The sequence below is a fragment of the Chrysemys picta genome, chromosome 3, assembly GCF_011386835.1.
Source record: "Chrysemys picta bellii isolate R12L10 chromosome 3, ASM1138683v2, whole genome shotgun sequence".
In the NCBI taxonomy this organism is placed as follows: domain Eukaryota; kingdom Metazoa; phylum Chordata; order Testudines; family Emydidae; genus Chrysemys; species Chrysemys picta.
The window spans coordinates 177,571,798-177,596,681 of NC_088793.1; the positions used below are offsets into that span (position 1 = coordinate 177,571,798).

At 41.5% G+C, this 24,884-nt stretch overlaps 1 protein-coding gene across 4 annotated transcripts in view; it reads right to left on the reverse strand.

The window, feature by feature from the left end:
* Window positions 1–23,874, reverse strand: part of SPTBN1 (spectrin beta, non-erythrocytic 1) — a 210,306-nt gene extending 186,432 nt beyond the window's left edge. For 2 of the 4 annotated variants that reach the window (XM_065590696.1, XM_042861182.2), the window contains exon 1: window positions 23,695–23,874. The gene's annotated coding sequence lies outside the window, so the exon portion shown is untranslated. Of the gene's footprint in view, window positions 1–22,968; window positions 23,028–23,694 lie in introns of those variants that run through there. The other 2 variants (XM_005307339.5, XM_065590695.1) reach the window with 2 other exon arrangements.
* Between the last annotated feature and the right edge of the window lie 1,010 nt (window positions 23,875–24,884).

Genomic DNA, 24,884 nt, shown 5'->3' on the forward strand with positions numbered 1-24,884 from the left:
GAGCTCTGAACTGTTAATTATGTGCTCAGTCCCTGCATAGGGGCCTGAGCCCTGAACTGTTAAATTGTGTGCTCAGTCCCTGCATAGGGGCCTGAGCCCTGAACTGTTAAATTGTGTGCTCAGTCCCTGCATAGGGGCCTGAGCCCTGAACTGCTAATTGTGTGCTCAGTCCCTGCATAGGGGCCTGAGCCCTGAACTATTAATTGTGTGCCTAGCCCCTACCCAAAGGTCGGGGCCCTAACTGTTATTCGCTTTGTAGTGGGGCGGCCTGACTTTCAGGCGCCCCAGGAAGGGATGAGCCCCACCCCGGACCTACTACATGCTACTAACAGTTTGCAGGACTGGTCCTTTGTTTAGCTTGATGTATTGATGATGAAATATTGATTTTTATTCCATCTACACAATCAACTTTATTTAAAAATCAACCAGCTATTGTTTTGAGTACTCCCTTCCAAAGGCAGGCTACTACACAAGTAAATTCCACATTGTTCATTGGTAATATGAAAGGCAGGTTACTTAGCGGCCCAAATCTATCCCTGGTGTTACTCCATGGAAGCACAGGGGGCTACCCTTGGGATGAATTTGGTCAAAAGTATTTGGACATGGGAGGAGGAGGGGGACAGATCCACAGATGGTGTAATTAATTGAAGCTGTACCTGTTTACACCAAGTGGAAATCTTGCCTGAAAAATAAATGATATTGGCATTACTTAGATAAATTGATTTTTAAAGTACAGCAGAATTTATTATGTACGTTATGGTAGCAGAATTGGGGCCCACTATCTGGGTTAGGGCCCCATTATCTAGGTTCTGTACTAACACAGAGAATGACACCATCCCTGCTTGTTTTTCCTCTACAATCAGGACCCTGCTCTACTGCTGCTGCCGCCTTTTGTTGTTGTTGGTTTTTGTTTTGATAGACAAACAGTTGTAAACTAAGAGGTCTGAAATGTTGCTACTCCTCAGCTGATATGAAATGTGAGGGCTTGTCTTCAGGTACAGTGATTCAGCAGTGCTGCAGCTGAGTCACTGTAGCGCTTTAGTGAAGACGCTACTACACCGACAGGAGAGCATCGGCACAGTTAATCCACCTCTCCTAGAGGCAGTACCTATGTCAACAGGAGAACCAATCCCATCAACAGCACTGTCTACATTGAGGGTTAGATAGGTATAACTAAATCGCTCGGAAGTGTGGGGGTGTGGATTTTTCACACCCCTGAGCAATGTTGTTATACCGATGTAAGTTTGTAGCGTAGACCTGGCCTGAGTTTGAGGACACAGACAGAGACGACTTCCCTTCCTTCCCTGTGCACTTTATACACAAAGCAACCCCAATGCTAGTGCTTGTGCTCTCTTATGGTAAAGGGGAGGGGAGAGACCAGAGCAGCACTGCCACAGTGCTCCATTTCCCAACAGAATATGGGTGGGCTGGCTGGAGATATAGTCCTATCATGCCCCTTTGCAAGCAGCTGGAGGCCAGTATAAAAGTGCACATAATCCCATCTAAAAAGGTGTATGAGTTTCCATTGGTGCAAATCTGGAGTGACTCCACTGACATGAGAGGAGTCTCTGGATTTACACTAGTGTAACAGACAGCAGAATTCATCCCCCTTTTTAAAAGCCTTTTGTTCTCAGGATCAAATCTGGCACATTACCAGCAGTCACTACCCAGAGAGTGCCCATCTCTGAATGTGTCAGGAGCACCAGGCACTGTTTCAGCTGCAGGGTCACACACTTATCAGTGAGAAGTCCACATGCCCGGTGGACAGGGCACCAGGTTTGGAGCCCAGCTCTACCACCAACTTACTGTGTAGTCCTGGCAGGTCACTTCGTCGCTCTGTGCCTCAGCATCCCCATATTCAAAATGGGGCCAATAAGGCTTCCGCACCTTGGTAAAGTGATTTGGGAGACGCGGATGAAAAGTGCTATGTAAGGCCTGGGCATTATTACTACAGTTTCCTGCAATGTTGATGTGCTCTTGGCAGCTAAACATCTGGGGGAGGGGGGAGGGAACGGCTAAGAAATTCTCTCCTCTGTTTTTTTTACCTTTTAAGTGGACTACAGCTAAATATGCAAGTCAACTAAGCTGAACATTGTTCTGATTTCAAATGGAACGCTATTGTTTTGTTTTTAAAACTAAGCCAATAAACAAAATATTGCTAGTCTCACCCTTATCCACAAAAGTCAAACTTGAAAACGGGATAGAAAAAAGGATCCATTTTCACTTTGAAATTCAAGGACAATTAAAACACAAGAGCACTACCATCATTCACTTGGTCCAACATAATCAGAAGGAAAATTAGATTTCCTTGAGCAGCAGATGACAAATCATTTTGGCTGCACAGCATTTGTTGAAAGCCTTTCTGAACTCCACTGCACTAATAAAAGTTGTGCACTGGGTGGTTTCCTCCCTCCTCTCACTGATGACACTAAGGTGTACTTGGCTCCTTTGAATCACAGGGAAAGCAAATTGTTTTTTCTTTCATTAAATACAAATCGGTCATTTTTGTTTGCATGACTTTCTTTTCTCTATTTCATCTCAGACGAAATTCTCATTTCCAGCACATTTTTATCCACAGCAAGTTTAGAGAAACCTTTTCCAGAAACTGCATTTTTATTATTAACTTTTCCTTTAGCTAATCTACAAGAACATTTTTTTTAAATAATCCACATTTTGATTGGATTGCTCAATCCCACAGCACATCGGCTGAGGACATCATTCCACAGGGCTCCTCATTTACGTTCAGATTTTACAAGTTCTTGACCTTCTTCCCCAGTGCAGCTGCCCAGCCAGTTCACACCCACCCCAACAGGTGGCCTCCCAATAGCAATTAGTGGAGTGCTCCACTGCCTGCTACTCTGATTCTCATTGCTCTGCCTGAGCTCCATCTGCACAAAGCACCACAATACAAACCAGGATCCTGCCTTTATCCAACCCTGGTTTTGGGAAGGATGCTTTTTTTTTTTATGTATTTATTTTTCTCGCTCTATGATCTCCCTATGTTCCTCATTTTATTTTTAATCTCTTCCCGCCTCTTTCCCCTGCATTCACCTCCTCTCTCCTTCTCCCCCATCTTTCTCTTCTTGACACTTCAGATGATGGCAGTGCTGTCTAACCATTACAGCTGGAAAACAGGAGGTGGCAAACCTCAGTTAAACTTCTAGCTCTGCCACCGACCTGCTGTTTGATGATGGGTGAGTCACCCCATATACCTCAGTTTCAATCAGAAAAAAGGGATAGGGCTGACCATTGTAAAGTGCTTTGAGATCCTCAGATGGGAGACAATATGTAAATGTACGGTATTTGTTGTGTGCTACTCATCAGCGTATGCGCTGGGTCAAAGCAGCTCAACAGGTTGTAGCATCTCCTACACTGTAGATGGAACTTTCAATCACTGCAGGAGGTGACTTTCCCAGGAGAGCCACATCAGCGCAGCACATGACAAATATCATCTGAACAACGTTTCAGAAGGTGCCTGCCCCAACTTCTCTGTATCAGTTCCCCTATTTTCATGGGTCCCTTTACTCACCCTCTCTCTCCAGTGTGACTAACACCCTGCCCGAGTAACTACTTTCCCTAACGACTTACCCAAAACTACAACCATCTTTCAATCCCACCCACTCAGACTCCACAAGTCACCTGTGTCCAAACTGAAGGGACTCAAGTAACAAGCTGTGACTCAGGTCACAATGTACAGCTGTTGAGATGTAGCAAGGAATCCTTTACACTAGCTGCTGTGACACTGCACACTCTTGCCATTGCCATTTGGCACTTCCCATGACCCAGAATTTCATTTCACATTCAAGACCTAAACGGTATCAGGATACCAGTTGCGGAGCTAGGAAAAAAGCAGACCCCCTTCAGCTAAGGGACTGACACATGAAGAGAGACCAAAGCACTTGTCTATCTTTAAAATCAATATACTAGATTTCCAATGCAAATAAATCTATGGGTGACTGCCATCTGCAGAATTACAATAAGGTGAGACAGCCAGGAGAAGGCAATGTGGTACAGTGGGTTAGATGCACCATCTTTTCACCTTTAATGACTAGACTTTACATCCCATTTTGGACTACACATGAAAATGGAGTTTGGGAGAAATAGTCTAGTCTCACTAAGAGGCCATAACACAGCATAAGCATTAGTCAGTCACTACTGACAGTGTCTCTGCTTCAGAAAACCAAGGTTCTCACAACAATTTTTTTGGTGGCCTCAGAATGCGGTCAACTCTTGCTGCTGGCCGCTCTGACAATTTTTCCTAAAATACTTAATTAACTTTAGAAAAAACAAATAAATATTTACATATACATGTACAAATCATAGTAATTTGTTTATGTACGGTTTGGGGTTTTTTTGCAGACTAAATATTAAATATAATGTACATTTGTCTCTCTTCTTTACTGGACCTAAACAGAAGAGAAATATAAATAAGGTGCTTTGATGTTCTTGACTTTTTTGTTGTTTATTTTGCCTTTTGGTTGCTTTTTGTTTGTTTGTTTGACTTGCTAACTAGTAAGTCTGCTTCTATGAAAAGTGATATTTGTTAATATCACTTTTCACAGCAGCACACTTGCTAGCTAGTTGGGAGGCAGTGAAAAGTGATATTAACAAACAAACATACAAATACCACTTTCACGGCAGACTTACTCAGCCCTGGCAAACTGGGAGACAAATTAAGCCCTGGATGGGGAGGCAGTAGGGAACAGAGGGGGATGCTGGGGGAAATTGGGGGGTGTGGAGGGAGGTGGTGGGGGCCCAAAACCCTGCAGCCAGGGACCGGAGATGGGGGACGCAGTGGGGGCCAGGAGCAATGGAGGGGTGGTGAGCCCAGGGCCAGAGCCCAAAGCCCCGCTGCAGGTGGGGGACAGATCCCGATGCCATGCAGCCTGAGCCTGCAGCTCACCTCCCAGGGCTGAAGCTGGAAGCCCGAGCCCCGCCATCCCTGGGAAGGTGGGGAACTTACCCGGCAGCCTGCTCCTCTGGCATTTGCAGCTCCAGAGGGGCAGGGCCAAACCACTGCTGGCAGCACTGAGGGAGGGGCCGCTGCTTCCCCCTCTCCCCTCAACCCTCCCATCACCACCCAGGAATCTCCTGGTGGCCACATTTGAGAAACCTTGAACTAGAGTAGCAGAGGTATTATAGGTCAACATTGAGGTACAACAGTAGAACTGGATGGTGGAAACTTGCAACATGCCTGTCTCTAGCCAAGCTTATTGGTTTCTCACTTATGAGCACCAAACATTCATTCATAAATTAAAAAAAAAAATAGAGAAAGAAAAACAGCTAATGCTAACTACTAGCAGGCACAAAAATTCCGCTCATCTGCCTCTCCCCTGCATTTGGGGGGGGGGGGAGAGCGAGGGTTCTCAAGTTACAAGCCCATCTCCCTTTTTAGTTGACATCTTACAGATGGCCTGTGGCCTCCATTCTGAAGCCAGAAACTCAGGAATAAGCCATCAACGTTTACTTTTTTTCTAATAGGAAGTTACAGCTTTAAACAATATGCTGCTAAGCACAATGCTAATACTAATTAAGCCAATTATACTGTTGACCATGCAAATCAAACCTATTCCATTTCCTACAATCTCTCACAAGGAAAAGTTGCATCACCACTAGACTATCATGAACAGAAACTCTTGTTCAAACTGTGAGGTGGAATCTCTTGCTTGATAACACTTTGTTATCAAAGGGGCCAGGAAACCCTCTCAACAATCAACACTCAAAGCAGTTCAGTGCTAATCTCCAAAACATTTACACTACATCATTTCCATGAACATGTCATTTTTCTGGAAGTTGCTGCATCCACCTATACATCAGTAACCCCAAATCCCTGCTTCTCAGCAAACAGCATTGCAATCACTGTTTTCTCAGGTTATTCCACTAATATAATATCAGCACTTAAGAGCAATAAACAGATTGACAACATTTGTATTTTTTATTATTCAAAAGATTAGACCACCTGGTTTTGACTTCTAAGATGAAATCTTTGAAAGCTATCACTAAATCAGCATTTTCACTACTAAAAAATACAAACACTATTAGTTAAATACAAACACTATTAGTTATACTTAACATAGAGTATTGTCTAGGGATTAGAGCACAGGACTAAGAGTCAGACATTCTGGGCTGTAACCTCAGCTCTATCTGATACACACTGTGTGACCTTGGACAAGTCATATCACCCATCTGTGATTCCATTTGTAAAATGGGGATATTGCTACTTACGTATCTGAGAGGGGAGCGATAAGGATTTTTCTAAATAATTTTGAGAACATCAGCTGTTAGATGCTCTACTATAAAAGGATAGGGTGACCAGATGTCCTGATTTTATAGGGACAGTCCCAATATTCGGGGCTTTTTTTTTTTTTAAATATGGGCTCCTATTAGCCCCTCCCCCCGTCCCGATTTGTCACACTTGCTATCTGGTCACACTATAAAAGGACCACATATCATCAGATGGTACTAGTTCTAGTTGCCCATTTTTATGCACACATGAAATCTGTTGACTTGAAAAATCAGTATTTTATCCAGTGTCTTAATGAAATGGTGCAGTTTTTTCCTGGCTCTTATTTTGGGAAACATCAGATCTGGACAGTGCTAAAGTTGTGGACATTCCAGTTTCAGCATGCTCTAATCTTCCAATCAGCATTTCCCAAAGGTATACTGTGCCCTTCAGGTTGAATGTTGACAGAGTTCCAGTGGAGCTGAAAAGACATACCAGTATTTTCCAGGCACTAGCTAATGAAAGTCAAAAAGAGGAAGGACAGCTTTGCAAAAGAGAACAAGAATTCATCACTCCCAATGACAATAAAAAAAATGGGAAGCTACTTGTAATTCTATGAATCAAAGTAGAAAGTGCTGTCGTATACTGCCATACATTAAGATCAATTTGGAGAAAAAATTGTTACATGCATTATGAGTAATCTGTACAAGATATAACATCATCATTCAGCAATCCACAATTTTGATTAGCCAAGTGTAAAATCTGTTAATAAAGCAGCAATTGGTTTTTTGTTTGTTTTTCATTTAAAGCCCACTTGAAAATTCTGCTTTTCAGTGTATTTTTCAAGAACTTCCACCAATGAAACCTACAGATCATCATTACACTATTAAAAGAGGAAGGGAACTATTCCAAAGTCTTACTGGGCATAAACAGTGTATACAGTTATTTATGTAAAAGCTTCAACATTTAAATATGCTACATGTGTATGAGGCCACCAACCATAAAATCCCCTGGTGAGCTGACCCTTTATTTAAATCAAATACTTGGAGGGGGGGGGGATAATATTTGTAACAAAGTGCCTTTATCTGCTGCTTGTCAAACAATATGTCCGTTTCACTGCTTGTTAGTTTTACCATATAACTTACAGAAATTTTCCTTTTATGGAAACTGAATGGGACAAAAGGAAATATTAAAATATACAAAAGAAAGAACTTCTCTGGTCAGATTCATGTAACAATTTCCCTATCCACAGTTACTTCAAAGGAGAGTGGGGTGATTTTAATAGCAAGATTTAAGTTGTAAAAAATTAAATTAAACAAACATTTGAAAATCTCCTAAAGAGTGAATACAATACTATGCTTTCTCCCTTCCTCTCATTCATATATAAATATACATGATAGAGTGATGTTACATAGAGGTGTTCTCAGTATGAATTTGGGAAGCCTGATTTACACCTAGCATGCCACCCCAAACACATTCAAATAAAAGCTTAATACATCCCCTGTACTACCTGTATGTGTCACCAAAAATAAATAAATAAATAAATAAATAAAAATTCAGAAATGTTTTAAAGAATTCTAACCTTTTTTCCTGGAACTATTTATCATATCCCTTTGCCTCAAATGTCAGGTACCTTGGTTGCTATAAACCACCTCCCACTGGAATTGACTTCAGTGGCGCAAGATCAGGCTCTAGAAGTCCAATCATACCGGTTTCAGAAGGAACCATAAAAAAGACATAATATAGCTCTTCTATACATAAAAAGTCATGACTTCAACGTAGAATATTTCAGATCTGTCCACCCTTCCAAATGATAAACTCCTGTTTCTTCTCCTGCAGGGTCATGAGGTAAAACTTCAAAATTGTCACAATTTTGATGTCTACAGAGGCCGTTACTGGTCCAGAACTAAATCTTGCCCAATCGGGGCCTCACTCCTGGGTAATTTTTGGAGTAATTCCACATTTTGGGGGGAACAAGAAAGGAATATTTCTGGGGCAGCCTGATTTTTCTTTTTTGGGGGCAACTCTGTGAAGCAATTCAGGAGATGGGAGTGCTGGAGTAAATCCTGGAGGAGATGGATTGGCAGCAGAGAGCATAATAATAGAGTGATGAAGATTAAAATAATAAATTTCATGATTCTGTAATTTCACACATATATCTCACCTCCACGATTTGGAAGGGTGGAATAGTAACATGATTTTTAAAAAAAAATCTTTCAAAATGAGGAAGTGTCCCTCCTATATGTATCACCTTGACTGTTCAAGTCTCCAAACTAGAATATGTTCATCTATGAAAACAAAACTTGGTTTTGATATTTAAGTCTGAGGTGTTTTCTATTTGGTGAAGCAATGCCGTAAACTGTAATACTGGGGCAGATACTACAAACCCATACATGAGTAATCCCACTGAAGTCACCAATGACTACTCACGTGTGTAATGGTTTATAGACTGTCAGAGTTATTTATGTTGATAAGAGCCAGAAAAATAAAGACCAACTTCCACCATCAGCCCACTCCTGTTACGGTAATATGGGTTGACAGGAGAACCTGATTGCAAATGAAGATTATTAGATCATCCTGCAGAATTACCAGGACTGGAATTTGGAAACTTGTTACAATAAAGTAACTAATTATTATAAGCAGATAGCATTTTGCACTGTGAAGTCACACAGTCTCCAGATACGTTCTGAGCTCTTGGGGCCCAAACCTGCGAGATAATGAGTATCTTCTGACTGGTGCTGATTGCTCCCAGCTCTCACCACATGAGGTGCTCAGTACTTTGCAGAAACAGACCCTTGGACATCAGCTTAATGCGTAAACACAACGGGGGGGGGGGGGTGCACAAGAATTTAGTACAAACACATACCTTGCTATGAGAGCTCTTAATTTGGTGTTACAAATGCTTCAGAACAGCATGTGACACTGGGGGCTGTTTTATAGGCACTACAATGCTGAAGCACAAAGCAGTAGAAGAGAGTTTCACTTTTAAGGCTCCAATCCTGCAAGTTGTGTCCCGTGGCTATCCAGAATAAATTGCCAGATCGGGGCTTGATTCTGTTATTTTTCCTTTTGCCTGATTCTCAAATTGTTTTGTTATTGGGATAAGAAATTATTTCTGTAAATGTACAGAACTGATGAGCTGCAACAATCATAAACATAAACACAATTTCAGTGGAGTTAGACCACAGGTGAATCCCTGGTCACTTTAATGCTGAAAAAAAAAACATGTTTGTAATACAATTTGTAAACATCCTTCTAATAAAGTAGTAATGCTGCCTGCCTAACAGCCACTTTCCAAAATTAATATCTTGGTCATCTGGTACATTAATCTTTTACAGACTGATCATGTGCTAATAATATTTTAAACCCAAAACATTTAAATTATATTTTAAAAACTCTTTTTGAGATACATTTTTCTACTTATTGTAAACAATCGAAAGTTTGTATTACCTAATATTCCAAATTACAGCACAGAGTAATTTAATAGGCAAATTACCACGCTCTACAAAGGACTGGTGTTTTACAGAGAAATATGCACAAAACTTTTAACTATAAAAGAGTACTAGTAGATGCCACTATAATCCAGTTTGGCTAAAACTAATTTCAGTCCCAAATCCCTTCAATGGCTCCTTGGCCTTCTGCCATTGCTTATGACACCCAGAAGTTAAAAATGAAAACAGCTGTACTATATCAACTACTGTTAAAGATGCTCTTAAACAACTTGAACATGTGACTTTGCAAACTGCCCTTAAAGTGACATGTAAATTCACAGAACCATGCCAGGAATCTGAGGAACTCTGTGACTCTTTGAACTCTCTCAGCAAGCCCAGCTACAGCAATCCCAAGTGATTCACATTATTTTCCGCTAGTTGACAACAGCTGTAGAAACATCTCTAAAATGGCTGGCGTATCATGCACCAAGTCACTGCTCCACCTACTGTTGGTATGTCCATGTGGTCCTCACCTGTCAGTTCCATTTTAGTGAGCAGCTCCTTAGATTTCCATAATGTCTCATCTGCTTGTTTAAAAGAAAATGGTGGTCAAAGCAATTTAAACTCCTAGTTTTACATTGCCCTGTCACCATAAAGTATTACCTAAGCAAGCATCTTGAGAATCTCTTTCTTCTCTAAAATATATCAGTGCTGATCTTTGTTTCACATGCTTCGGTAGCATAATCCAACACAGGATTTACTACACTTTAGGATTATTTGTTTTAGACTCAAAACACAGATAAGAGCTTTGTGTCACTCAAACCTCTCCATACAGAGGTTATCATCATCTACAAGAGGGATTTATGGACACTTTTGTTAACAAATCTTTCCTCTCCTGATTCAGATTATTTACACTGGTTAAAAATTTAACTGATCAATGTGTATCCCAAATAAAGTCATTTGCATTTTTTATACCAAGAGAATTAAAAATCTCAGGCCAGATGCTTAGCTGGTGAAATCAGCATTGCTTCACTGACTTCAGTGGAGCAATGTAGATTAATACCAGCTGAAGATCTGTCCAATTCATTTTTTAAGCCCAGCAGGAAAAGAAAAATCACTCCACTGCAACTAGGCTACCTATTAACATTAGGTTTAACATCATTCTTTTCTTCCATGACTAAATAAATTTAAGAATCCAGTTGAGACTTTCATTAATAAATAGCAGATATTCTTTATTGTATTGGTGTTATTTAAATACCTGCCGGGGTCAAATACGTTTAATCCTCTTCAGCGTATGCTTCATTTACCCAGAATTTATGTTATCCTTGTTTGGCTAAACATACCTTTGAAGTATCTCTCTGAAAATAATCCACTACCATCATTTACTTGCTCCTTTAACTCAGTGCCACCTAATATTTTATTAGTCATGACTCAAATAGCTTTTTAAATAATGTAATTTCTGAAAGACCACAAGACTGGGAAAATGGAAAGTTCAGTGAAACTCAGAGTGAAATTTTTGAATTTGATTCTCCATTCCACTATAGTCGTTTTATACAAACGTAACAATGATGCTTAGCAACACTCCAACAATACAAATCCTTAAAGCTATTTTAGCTGGCCAGCTGGGATTGGGGAATCCCCAGGTAGTGCTGAACTGGTGTAGCTGGTAGACTACACCCCCTCCAAGAACCAGCATTGGAGGTGAGAAGGCATAGTCATAGTGCCACTGTTGCTCCAACCTATGCCTGGCTGCTGCAATGACCCTTAAGGGGTTGTTACCAGCTAGTATTACTTAAAGCAGCCCTGAGGGTTCTGTAAATTACACTACATGCTGAATGAAACCCCCACCCTAAAAAAAGCACCACCACTGGTGGGAGCACAAGGGTGGTGTAAAGCCATTTTTGCCTCTTCCCAACACTTGAGTCCTGCCCTGAGCCCAGCTCAAAAGGACCGTTGTCCTGGGACCAGGATTTCAATGCGGGTGAACAAAATGAAGGAGCAGGCCCTTCCTTTTCAGCCAGAGCTGTCACCTTGATTCCAAATATGAAACAAGATCAAAAGTGCTGTATATTTTCCCCAAATGAAGTAAGCCATGTCATTTCAAAAAAAATGCAACTCAGGTTTTTAGTCCTGAGACCTGCACAAATCCAAAGGTCATGATTTACATATGTATTTTTCATACTGTATCCTCACTGTTCCATTTTATTTCCACTCTCCTCTTCCTATTACAGTGTTTCTTGTTTTGGTCCCCACAGTAACACAAATATGTGTTAAGAGAATGGTTGGTTCATTCCATGCTTTTCTACAGCTGATTCTCACCAACGCTAACCAGAACCACATACTGGCTCTATAGCACAAGCTGTTCCAAAAGAGCAGCCTCCCCACCTTTGTTTTCTCCCTAGTGCCCATTTAGAAGCAAACTCATCCTCTTTCCATAACAAACTACTTTAGGCATCACAGGTTTTAAGTTTTTAAAACATTTATGCCAAGGAATAAAACGCAGGATCAAACTGTTCTGTTGACAAATTTGACATGGAGCTGAAAATTCTATAAACTTATTTTTACTGTTGAACAAAGCTTGGTGGTAAACCAATATTCATTTTAAATATTCAAATACTGCTTGCTCACATCCAGAATCTTGAGTCCAAATCCTGCCTCCATGTAACTCTGTGCCAGTGTGACTGACTTATCTCTGCCTCAGTACTTGCTTACAGATGAAGACAAATTTGAGAAAACCACACTAGTTCCTAGCAAAGGTTTAGATCCTTATTCAGTCCTTACTCAGGTATCGGTTGATTGTTTTGCCTAATCAAGGACTTGTGCCCCAGTGTTAAAGTTATAGTTATTTTCCTTCTTTCCTGCAATGCAATTCTGCCCTGTGTTAAAGGTTTTTGAGGACCTGTAAATTATAAAAAGCAAACAGAGCATAAATTAGAAAAAATATATACTCATTCTCTAATCTATTTTAAGGAATGAATTTGTGCTAAAATGAGGTAAAGTGACAACTTTCCCGATCTTTTGTTATCCAGGGTACTATTTTAAGGTATAGTGTGATTGCATTAGTACTTGTCACACAGTCCTGCTTCCAAACTGCTGGCACGTCTCCAACACATTCCAGTATTTAATGCACAGCTCTAGTTGGGATTCAGTCCCACTTATCTCTAACACACATTGACTAAGATTTTTCCACATTATAACTGACCCACCCTTACTAGCATGAGGTCACTTTGCACAATCTTAGCCTACAAATGGGAAAAACATTTGGAACAAGCTCCTCCGAAAGTCCAAGTTATAAAGACCATAATTAAAATAGATTCCAACAAATGTTTTAACATTAAGTTATAGGCTCTGGGCCAGATCTTCAACTTGTATAAATAAGCTTAGCTCCATTGAAATCAGATACTGATTTATACCACCTGAGAATATGGTTTTGTAAATGTGCTTACTATGACAATAAGAATATTTTACTCCAAAAGGAGGATACTGTGAAATGGTCAAAACTGTTTGTTGTAAATGGGAATCTTACAATGAGCTTTATTATACCCAGCAAATTACAGTATTTTAAATTATAAAATAAACCCAATGCGAGTTAATTTAATTATTTCAGCATAGAAACAAAAAAAATTGTAATAAGCATCAGTATCATCATCCTTGTGAAAATGACAATTAGCACTTAGCATACATAGATCTCAAAGCAATTTACAAACAAGGGAAAGTATCATTATCTTCAAGTGAAAATGAAGCACAGCAGGTTAAGGCCAGGACTTTGAAGAGCAAATAGTGATTCTAATAGCCCAACTTGACATCTAATTTTCCGAGGGTGGGTACTCAGCATTTTGGAAAAAAATCAGGCCCCTTTAAGACATCTAATGTTGGGCACCCAAAAACAGAAACATCCAAAATCAACAGTTACTTGTGAAAACTTTGGCCTGATTTGTGCAGGGTCACACAGTAAGTCAGTGGGAGAGCTACAAACAAAACCCAGATCTCCTGGCTTCCACTCCAGCGCCCTGTCTACTGGATGATACTGGCTTTTGATAAAGGGCTCAGCACCTGCTAATGATCCTCTTGAATTCAGTATTAAAACACCCACTAGATTTCCATTAGAGCCCCTCAGATCCAATGTGCCCTTCCAAAACCACTGCAATCAATAACTTACTAGTCAAGGCAAAAACTGCTTTCTTCAGGAACTAGAACGGTTAACCTCATTCCGTATTCCACTTGTTGCTATAAATGCATACTTAAGCAGAATACCTGCTCCACAACTACACACTGCTGCACGGCATTCCCTCTGCAGACACTGACAATAGATTTTTAAATACATTTATTAGACACACCTCTACCTCGATATAACGCTGTCCTCAGGAGCCAAAAAATCTTACCGTGTTATAGGTGAAACCGTGTTATATCGAACTTGCTTTGATCCACCGGAGTGCGCAGCCCCGCCCCCCTAGAGTGCTGCTTTACCGCGTTATATCCGAATTTGTGTTATACCGGGTCGCGATATATCGGGGTAGAGGTGTATTTGTTTATTGAAAGAAAAGTCAGAGACAGTCCTTGTGAAACAAGTCTCAATTACTTCAGGCTACATATAACATTTTCAAACATGGATGCATGAAGTCAGGCACCTAAACCTATATTAAAGCACCCAAATAAGTGTCTTCATATTCAAGGTGAGGTGTTGAGCCTCCATAGCTCTCTTTGACTTCTAATGTAAAAATAAAGGAATCACTTGCCATAATTAAATGGAATGTTTGCAGTGTGCATCGCTGCACTAACAAAATTACATTTTACAGCTGGAAAAAATAAAAATTCAATCAAGTTTTATAAAAACTATATTTCCTACTCTACATTAATGGCCACAATGATCATAAATTAGCCCATTCTAGTTAAGTTTTTAGACATATTTAGTCAATCTAGGTTTTTTGTTCAGTGCTGTAGGAAGCTGGCATATTTAGGTCTATCATCATCTTATAAACAAGGTTCCACTTTACCAACATGGCAGTAAGAAACAAGTGTCATAAAGCAGGTGATTTGTAACATACTACAGTAGAACCCACCCAGTGGTGATTAAGACAATTAAGCTCCCTCCTCAAAGAAATACAAAATAGTTAATATGATGGGAACATTAACTCACTAGCGAACGTCAGCATCTTTGCTGTAATCGGAAGTACAGATGGGTCTAAATTTACCATATGACACTAGTTCATTTTTTGTCGAAAAACCTGAAATGTACTTCAGAGTGCATTGTACAGGTAAATATCTCTACCATTGACAAGGGACAGTAATATTGTTTGGGGTATCAATCTTGCCAGGTGCTGAATACATCCTGTGAGGTGCTGAGGTACTCTCAATCCCCTGTGAAAACAATGGGAAGTTGTCTGACCCGTTTTGTCAATGGGAAGTTGGGACTGAAGTCAATGAGAATTGAGGATGTTCAATACTTCACAAGATCAGGTCTTAAATTGTGACTTATTCCTATGTAGGAGCTGCACATCAATGTACTCCAACTGCTTTCTACAAGATTTACCTAACAGATGGTGCACATAGACCTAAATGCCATACAGAAAGCCCTGTTATCAATGGACTTTATGTATCAACATTAAACAAATATATTAACCAGTCTGTTATTTAGTTTGTCTGGAATACGAAGAGACAGAGGGAGACCTTTTTTTTAAAAAAAATTCCAATAAATATTTCCACTTTTGATCATCCCTTCCACTGATTCATCAGTCATAAACTGTTCTTCCAGAACTGCATATTCTACTTTAAAATATGAATATGCTGCATAAATCCTAAAATAAACTAGTTTAGTTACTCAGTAGATCTCTGTCTGACAATCCCTGAGTAGGACTCAGTCTTATCCTCTTATATCAGCATAAATCACTTTTAGCACTATTGAAGTTAATAGAGTTATAGCATGTTAAAACTGGCATATTTGACAGCTGAATTGGCTTCTATTCATTTTTATTTTTCTAACTTTTCTTTATCCATCTCTTTTCCTACTGAGGGTGAAGAAGAAACCCTCTCCATGGGCTGGGGTTAGCATTTTCTCTTTCAGGTTACAACTGAAAAAAACACTATATAAACAAAGATGAGAGCTGAGAACATTCTTGCCCAGAGCTTTGGGCTATGTGGGGCAGAACAGGAGGCAAATCCCACATTACCAGAGCTTAATATCTTCTACAGAACAAATGGTGATTATGCTTTGTGGATGGCAAGCTAGATCCTCAGCTGGTATAAACAGGTGTAGCTCCAGGATCTGACCAGATAAACTTTGCACCCAGGCAGTTTTTTCAGATCTACTAGGGCCCTAGTAAATGGAAAATCCACTTAATTTGGAAAATTTACCTGTGAACAGATTGATTGCAGTGCAGTTAGTGTCTCTGAACTGCAGATTAATGGCACACCTCTTCTGGTTCAATGGCATAATTGGTATTAGCCACTAATCTATTTGTGGTAGCTGACAGGTGTGAATTAGCATTTGTTGGCCTAAATTTTTCACACAGAGTGGCCCTTTTGTTCAGTTCATGCTGTTTTCTTGATGTGCCAAGATTGCTGAACAAGTCAAACTAATATATGTTTTAAATAAAAGTTCCAATGCTTGACACATTTCCAAAGGAGTTAATGAAAAAAGTGACTATAAACTAGCATAAGGCATTCCAGTCTAGTGACAATTGTTACAAGTCAAAAGAAGTCCTGTGTACAATGAAAAAATATAGAGATCTTAAGGAAAATCTAAATTTGTGTGGAAGATAAGAAAATTATGGAAGGAAAACAAAAGGTACATAAACGCAGAAACATCTGAAAGGACATCAGTGCAAGAAAAAATTACTAATAAGGGGGAATGGTCAGAGAAAAACAGTCAATGGCGCTAAAAGAACACAGCTCAAGTTACTCTTCAGCCCTAATTTGTCATTGGGCACAGTAAGATAGACACCAATGGACTGCAAAGATTACATATGACTGTAGATCTTTTTCCTATAGCGTATATTAAATGCCATATAGAAATCACGCTCTTTCAGACAAACACACATCAAAAATCCACCTTCTCAACCTGTGGTAAAAAAAACTAAAAATGTTTGCTATAAACTCAACCATTTCTTAATTGTACATAGGATTTTCTGCAGCAAAACTATGCATTTTCTATGGGGATTTGACAGGAGCAATTCATTCTAGCACTTAACTATAAATTAAAAATAGCCAAAGCTCAACAAAATTGTTAAAAAGATTAGACTACTTAAATTCATAGGATGAGTTAAACAGCAACAAGAATGATGTTATGTAAATCAGATGGGATATAGCTATGCATAATAAAAATTTTGCATGTGTGAAATCTATGTAACGCTACTTTTCATTAAAGAAAAGTAAAACTTTGTTAGGTCCAGAAGCAATTGCTGCTACACAGTACCCATGTTCATTAGAAAAATAAATTCACAACAGATCATTTAAAAGAGTTGTAATAAAATCTGACAAATTAAAATCATATTTGAAACAAAATTAACACAGGATAAGGTCATCTTTGGTGCAGCATATCTGCAGAAAGTTGATTCTACCTGTGTAACACTAGATAGTACATACACTCCACCTTCAGAGTCTAGCACTCTCCTCATGAGGCAACCGTTGATTGTTATATAGGGATTACAAACAACCACAAGAGGATTTTTAAAGTGAATTGATAAATCTACAACAAAAACAAGGAGATGGCATTAGATTGTCAAATAAACTTTAAAACCAATGGGCCAAAGTCAGTCCTGGTTTAACTGTTGATGTCAAATCTAGTCAAGCTGGGCCTAGACAGAGCTACACATCTGGGTAATGCTCCTATCTACATCAGAGGCAAAGCTTTCATTGCTGTTATTTAGGAACAGGAGGAGACCTATGGGTTGGTTTTGACTTTAAAAATATCCCTGATCATTTGAGTCATGGGTACTGTAGGGAAAATTCCCATTGATTGCACAGTGGAGATCAGGCCCTAAAAGGTTGCCTTTCTCCACAGGAAATATTGCAACAGTTGTGACTATCTGTGTTGCTCTCGTGTACAGCTCACTGGTTTAAATGGGAATAGGACAGGTATAGGGCACTATCTGGGGCAATACATCAGCTCCAGAATTGGCTCCTCACTTTGGTCCAACTGATCCCAAAATACAACAACTTTTTGCAAAGTTTTCCCCACAATTATGGAGTGGAGAGTTTGGGGGCCAGAGACTGCCTGGGACTTAGATTTGGAAGATGTTTGGGCCATTGGTAAACTACTGTACCGGCTTTTAATTTGTGTGTAGTACCCACAAATCTGAATAAATAAATGGTTTCATTTGAGCTGTGAAGCACAGGCTCCCCACAAATGAATTACAATACTTTGTACAAATGATCAAACTGCACACATGTATATTCATGTAACTTGATGGTGACAGGGTGTCCCAGGCCCTTTGAGGCTGCCTGCTGAAGGCCCGATGGTCCTACCCCTCCCCACACCAGGAAAGGAGCAGTGAAGGTATGTCCTCCAGGCTTGCCTAGAAAGGCTGCACATATACAGCCAATCAGAGGCCAGCAGGCTCAGCTAAAAGGAGACGCAGGGCCTGAACAGGTCAGTTCCTGGATGAGACCAGAGAGTCAATGATGGGTGCTCTGTGCTGGCCAAAGGAGTTCAATGGGCTGCTTTTGCTGGACCTGAGAATTGTAACCCTAAGGTAACAGGTGAAGAGAAAGGGGCTACGTGGAAAAAGGCCCAGGTAATAGCAGAGCAAACTGGAGGCAGTGATACATGGCTGCTGTTTATAGGGTCCCTGGATTGGTACCTGGAGAAGTAGGAGGGCCCGAGTAAAGTCATAGAAGATATGGGTTGGAAGAGACCTCAGGAGGTCATCTAGTCCAACCCCCTCCTCAAAGCAGGACCAACACCAACTAAATCATCGCAGCCAGGGCTTTGTCAAGCCAGGCCTTAAAAACCTCTAAGAATAGAGATTCCACACTTCGCTAGGTAACCCATTCCAGTGCTTCACCACCCTCCTAATGAAATAGTTTTTCCTAATAGCCAACCTAGACCTCCCCCACTGCAACTTGAGACCATTGCTCCTTGTTCTGTCATCTGGTACCACTGAGAACAGCCGAGCTCCATCCTCTTTGGAACCCTCCTTCAGGTAGTTGAAGGCTGCTATCAAATCCCCCCTCACTCTTCTCTTCTGCAGACTAAACAAGCCCAGTTCCCTCAGCCTCTTCTTGTAAGTCATGTGCCCCAGCACCCTAATCATTTTCATTGTCCTCCGCTGGACTCTCTCCAATTTGTCCACATCCTTTCTGTAGTGGGGGGCCCAAAACTGGACACAATACTCCAGATGTGGCCTCACCAGTGCCGAATAGAGGGGAATAATCACTTCCCTCGATCTGCTGGCAATGCTTCTACTAATGCAGCCCAATATGCCATTGGCCTTCTTGGCAACAAGGGCACACTGCTGACTCATATCCAGCTTCTCGTCCACTGTAATCTCCAGGTCCTTTTCTGCACCCACACCAGCCCCTGCGAAAGCGGCGTAAGGCCCTGAAAAGGAGACAAGGCTTGCTTAGAAGTCTGAGTGAAGGTTGGGATGTAAACGCCCAGAGACAGGGCAGAAGACCCTGGTGAGGACAAATAGTTTTGCTGGACTTTCCCTACCCTGGAAGGGGTTCATTCATATCAACTGTGTGACTTGGCTGGAGGACTGAGCAACTGAAGACCTGCCTAATGAGGCTGACAACTTCTAGGGGGTGCCAGGAGAAAAAAAGACTGCAGCACCAGACCCATCCAACTGGAGGCACTCACAAAGAGGTGAATGTCTTATGTCTAGGGCCCTATCAAATTCACGGCCATGAAAAACGTGTCATGGACCATGAAATCTGGTCTCCCCGTGAAATCTGGTCTTTTGTGTATTTTTACTATGTACTATAGAAGTACCCTATACTATAGGGTAAAAAGTAAACAAAAATGCACAGCGTTTCTCAATCTGGGGGTCCCGACCCAAAAGAGGGTCACAAAGCTATTGTGGGTGGCAGGGGTATCAAAGTATGCCACCCTTACTCCCATGCTGCTGCTGGCGGTGGTACTGCCTTCAGAGCTGGGCACCCAGCTCTCTCATGCCATACTGTGACTCCCTCTACAATCACCTTGTGACCCCCTTTTGGGTCCGGACCCCCAGTTTGAGAAACAGTCTTAAGGGGTTTACATGTTTATATTTTGCCTTTTTAAAATACATATTCATGTTTTGTTATAACACCATGAAATTTAAGATATCAATATCTGAAACTGTGAAATTCAAGATTTTTTAAAATGCTACCACTATGAAACTTGGACCATGAATTTGGTAGGGCCCTACTCATGTCACACTGACCCATATAAAATACTTCCCCAGGCCTATGTAATGTCAGTGAGCATTGTGGAGGGCCCTGATAAAAGAGACTTAGTTCTATAAGTATTTATATGAAAAAAGGGCTTTCACCACATTTCTTTTGAGGGTATATGTCCAATTTAAAGGCAGGTAGGCCTTAAATTAGATCATGCGGTAGTGCTTTGGTTTGTGTACAACATGACCAGTGTGAGCACGAATGTTTCATCGTCAGTCTGGTCCATCCTTGGGAGCAGGCACATAGTAATCGCAAGGTTTTCTGGATTCATCCCACACTATAGCTGAAATAGGGTTCTACAATACTTTGACACATAACTACTAATTTATGTTCCATCAAAAGCTTTACTTTTTACCATATACAAGTTACTTCACTGAACTTGTTCTACAGCAAGATGCAAAAATGCTACTATTCTACTACCAGATTTAGTACCAACTTTGTTACATTATGAAAATAAACTGTAGTTTAATATCGCAAAAATACTATAGTTTATTCATTTTATTTAGTGTCTTCCTAGTATCAGTTGTGACACATTAACCACCCAACACTAATCACCAAGAATTGCTGTCACACTGGAATCACAACAACCATTTTTGCAAATTTTCTCCAGAAAAGTCAACCATCTTGACAACTAAACTGTTGAAAAGTAGAAGTGAATTTAGTAAAAGCAACTAATTCTTTGGCCACCTACTGCTCTTTATCACCATTACCATCATAAACTTACATCTTTCACTCTAGAGCAGTGATTCTCAGCCCACAGGCCACTTTCGGCCCAATCAGCACACAGTTGCAGCCCATGTGACATCCTCAGGCCCATACAGCTAGTATATATATTGTGTGGATGCAGCCCACAATGGTAAATATGACTGCTCTAGAGGCTTCACAGTATATTCAAGTCCTTTTTCTGGCTGGAAGTTTTGCACACTAGCTGACAAATCAAAATGGCTAAGTTTCCTGTGATGCTTCCACACTGCTGATATTTCTTTAATAAAGTAATAAACACCAACTGCCTAGATAATCTTCAAGACTATTGGGAATAATGTTTCCAGTATGTCTTTATGCAACACATGATTTCACTCACAGGCCAGAAATAATCAAAAAATCAGTCACCTAGCTCAATGAACAAGCTTCATAATAGCCACAATTCTATCAACAAACCTTTGTACATAATGTTTCAAGAAATCTCAAACCTTGGTAGTTTTATTTTTCATTTACAGGAATTTTTCTTTTGATATTGATAATTCAAAATCTATGTCTATGGACAAGCTCATGATGAAAGCATAGAATCTTCTGTAGACATTATCTAGAAAGAAATATCTCTTCTGTTCCTCCCGCCCCACTCTTCTTACTGTAAGGATACACATTTCCTCAGAACTAGAGGACTGGAATGGAATTTATGTTATATTCAATTGCTCACTCCATTTTTTTGCTCACTCCATTTTTGCGTAAAAGTTAAGTCTTGTAATAGATTAATGTTTCGTGTACTTCAAAATCAAAGGATCTATGTTTAAAATCAAGATGACTTTAAAATAATCATTTAAAATGCCACTTTCCACTGCTATGAAAGATGGATTTTTTCAGAGATACTGCAGTCTTGCAATATTTGGCAGAAGTTTGCTTCCCCCCCTTTTTTTGCCTGTAGACATCAAACTACTCTGTTGATCTGGAAGACAATTAATTTAAGTCCATGCATTATGCCTTTTTAGTTATGTGTTCACTTCAGTAATACAGGCATTTCAGATCCATAAAACTTTCAGCCTATTAAAAAAATTAAGCCAAAGCCTCATAACCAATAAGTTGGAACTTTATATGGCTAATCATTTAAAAGTCAGAATTTAAACACTCCAAATAAAACTAATGTTTCTTCTGTAAATATAAACAACAGAATAGTGTAACAATCTGAACAGAGACTAATGAAATTGCAAAAAACAGACCATGACTGTAGATTTCAATTAAATAGAGATTGGAGTGCAATTCGTTTCAAAGAGCAGAAAATATTTTTAGATCACTAAATGTTAGTGTTTTGCAAAGTACAGTATGAGAATTTAAAGATTTAAGGGTGATGACAGCACAAATACCTTTCAGGTATAAGGTAAAGAAATACCAGGTGGTCTAACGTGCTCTCCTGCATAATGTGAAAGGGCACTTAATATCAACAACCAGTTTGACTATATCCATCTGATTTACATACAGTCTGCGTTTAAATGGTGCATGAACAGTAGGTGCCTATCTCGTACAATATAAATGTACACCGTTTCCTCTCATTTACAATAACATTCTTCCTCTAACCCCTCCCTAATGCTGCTACTTTTGTAGTATCAGATTAATGTTCCACAGCTGCAGGCTGGACTCCATCAGACCGCATTAGAGCTGCAGAACTGCAATCGCATAACTCCCCCTTCATTACAGAGACCAAGAGCAAGCAAACACACACACACACACACCCTAAACGCACAATTGCCATCGGCACCTCCACGACACACTGATCGGAGTCACAAACAACCAACATAAAAGGCATGACAATGATAGGGCCGTGATTGCGTTTGTCCCGGGGAAAAAAACAATCTCGATTTCCTGTTGGGTGGGGTTTTGACAGTGCATAAGGGAATCATGCAAAATGTAGCCGGAAAGACCCGAATAAAGGTTGTCAGATCACTGCATTGTGCTGCATCATTTCTCCTCAGGCATAAAGGAAAGGGAAAACCATAACAATAAATAACGCAGGCATGATTTACACACACATAGTTCCCAAATATAAATACTGCAACAGAGCAAACGCCTCCCTCTCATTTCTCACAGATAAATTCAAATCTGATTAGGTTTCATTGTCTGGAAAGGCACTTTTACCGCAATCTAACCAATAAGGACATAAGGAAGATGCCAATTATACCAACAGAGGGAACCTGGAAGATCCACATCTAACCCTAAAAGACAAACCTGTTGAAGTACTGGGGGGAGGGAAGGAGCGAGGGGAAATTGACCGGTCTCCTCCAGAGAAGACAGAAGGGCGGCGGGGGAGAGGCAGCAGCAGCACAGCTAGTTCCCGACCACGCCTGTTTGCATCCCCAGTACCGTTACAGGCAGCCACCTATGTCAGGCTCCCACGGTCGGGGATTTGGGGTGGGGTGGGGGTTTTAAGCCACCTGCTGTCATCCGCTCCCCCCGTCGTTGCCCAGTTTGCTGCTGGACCATTCATCCCCTTGTCCACGCACAAACCAGACAGCGTTAGTGCCCGAGGAGGAGGCACAATAATCCTACTGCAATATAATGATGGAGCCTGTTATGGTGCTGGGTGCGCGCAGCCCGCACCCACACCGACCATCTCCAGCCGGGCTGGCAAGTCCATGGCCTCGTCCCCCCGCCCCGGTAGGGGAAAAGCTTTTCACTCCCCTCTCTCTGCAGAGGGAGACTCAGCTGGGTGCACCAGAGGCCGTCGCCTCCTTTCTCTGCAGTCCCCCACCCCATCAGATGCACACACTTCCCCCTTCCCAGCCTTACTGTCCCCTCCTTGTGCTCTTCCCGATGGGGAGGTGACATTCCCCCGACCTCCGGCCTTTGCCATGCCTCCCTGCTGCCTGTGGGGAGGGGGCAGGACTCTTACTGGGGGCCGGGGGAGTCGATCATGGCTGTGCCATGTTGTCCGCACGCACCGAGAGCCCCTACCTCTCCTGGCTGGGGAGCCGCTCCCGTCCCGGGAAGCTCAGGGCTCCGCTCCGCAGCGGTGATTGGGGGGGAGATGCAGCAGCGGTGGCCGGAGCTGGCAGCTCCGGGCAGTGGCTGGAGCGAAAGGGAGTGACTGGAGGAATCCGCAGCCTGCCTGCCCCCTCCGCCTGCACAGCGACAGCTGCGCTGAGCCGGGAGCCAGGGGGCGGGGAAAGCGCGCGCACACCACCGCCCCGCGCTCGCTCAGGCGGGCAGGGGGTGGGAACGCAAGCGCCCGCCTCTCTCGCTGCCCCTCCCCAGCAAATCCAGCGCCCTGCACTGGGCCAAGTGGAACCGCAAGCCCCGCTGCTGCAGCGCTGGCTGCGTGACACGCACCGCACCCGAGTGTCCGGGTCTCCCTCTCCTTCCTTGTGAGCCGCGAGGTGATGCAAGCAGAACAGGGCACACGAACATATCTCACAACCTGCCTGACATGGAGGCAGAGCGAGAAGGCGTGGGGCTGCTGCTCCGAGGCACAGGTTGTGCATTGGCCTCCCTCGCAATGGCTGAGGTCACCGGGAATTTAAAGGTAATTTAATTAGCGCCATTCATAGAATCATAGAATATCAGAGTTGGAAGGGACCTCAAGAGGTCATCTAGTCCAACTCAAAGCAGGACCAATTCCCAGCTAAATCATCCCAGCCAGGGCTTTGTCAAGCCGGGCCTTAAAAACCTCCAAGGAAGGACAACAGGGGACACTGATTTTCAGTGACAATTTCAGAGTGTTAGTCTGTATCAGCAAAAACAAGGAGGAGTCCTTGTGGCCCAAATAAATGTGTTAGCCTCTAAGGTGCCACAAGGATGCTTTTTTTTTTTTTTTTTTTTCTTCAGTGAGATGCTTTGGCATGTAGGGCTTACACTCTGTGGACTCAGGCAAGGAGAGCTGCAATTTTGCAAACCTCACTGCTGGGTGGTAGGTATGCATCTTACCCAGGTTTGTGATGGTGGTGGTGAATTTCCTTACCTGCAGCCAGAGCATCAGCCTGTGGTATTTGTTTTTGTATTGGGCAAGTGGTTAGCGGAGGGACTGGGAGCACAGCGACTTTGTGCAAGCGCTTGTATCTCGGGAGATGTGTGTTCAGATCTCACCAATTCTGCCACAATTGGAAGGAGTTTAATTGTCTGAACCAAACAGAAATTACATTATCTTA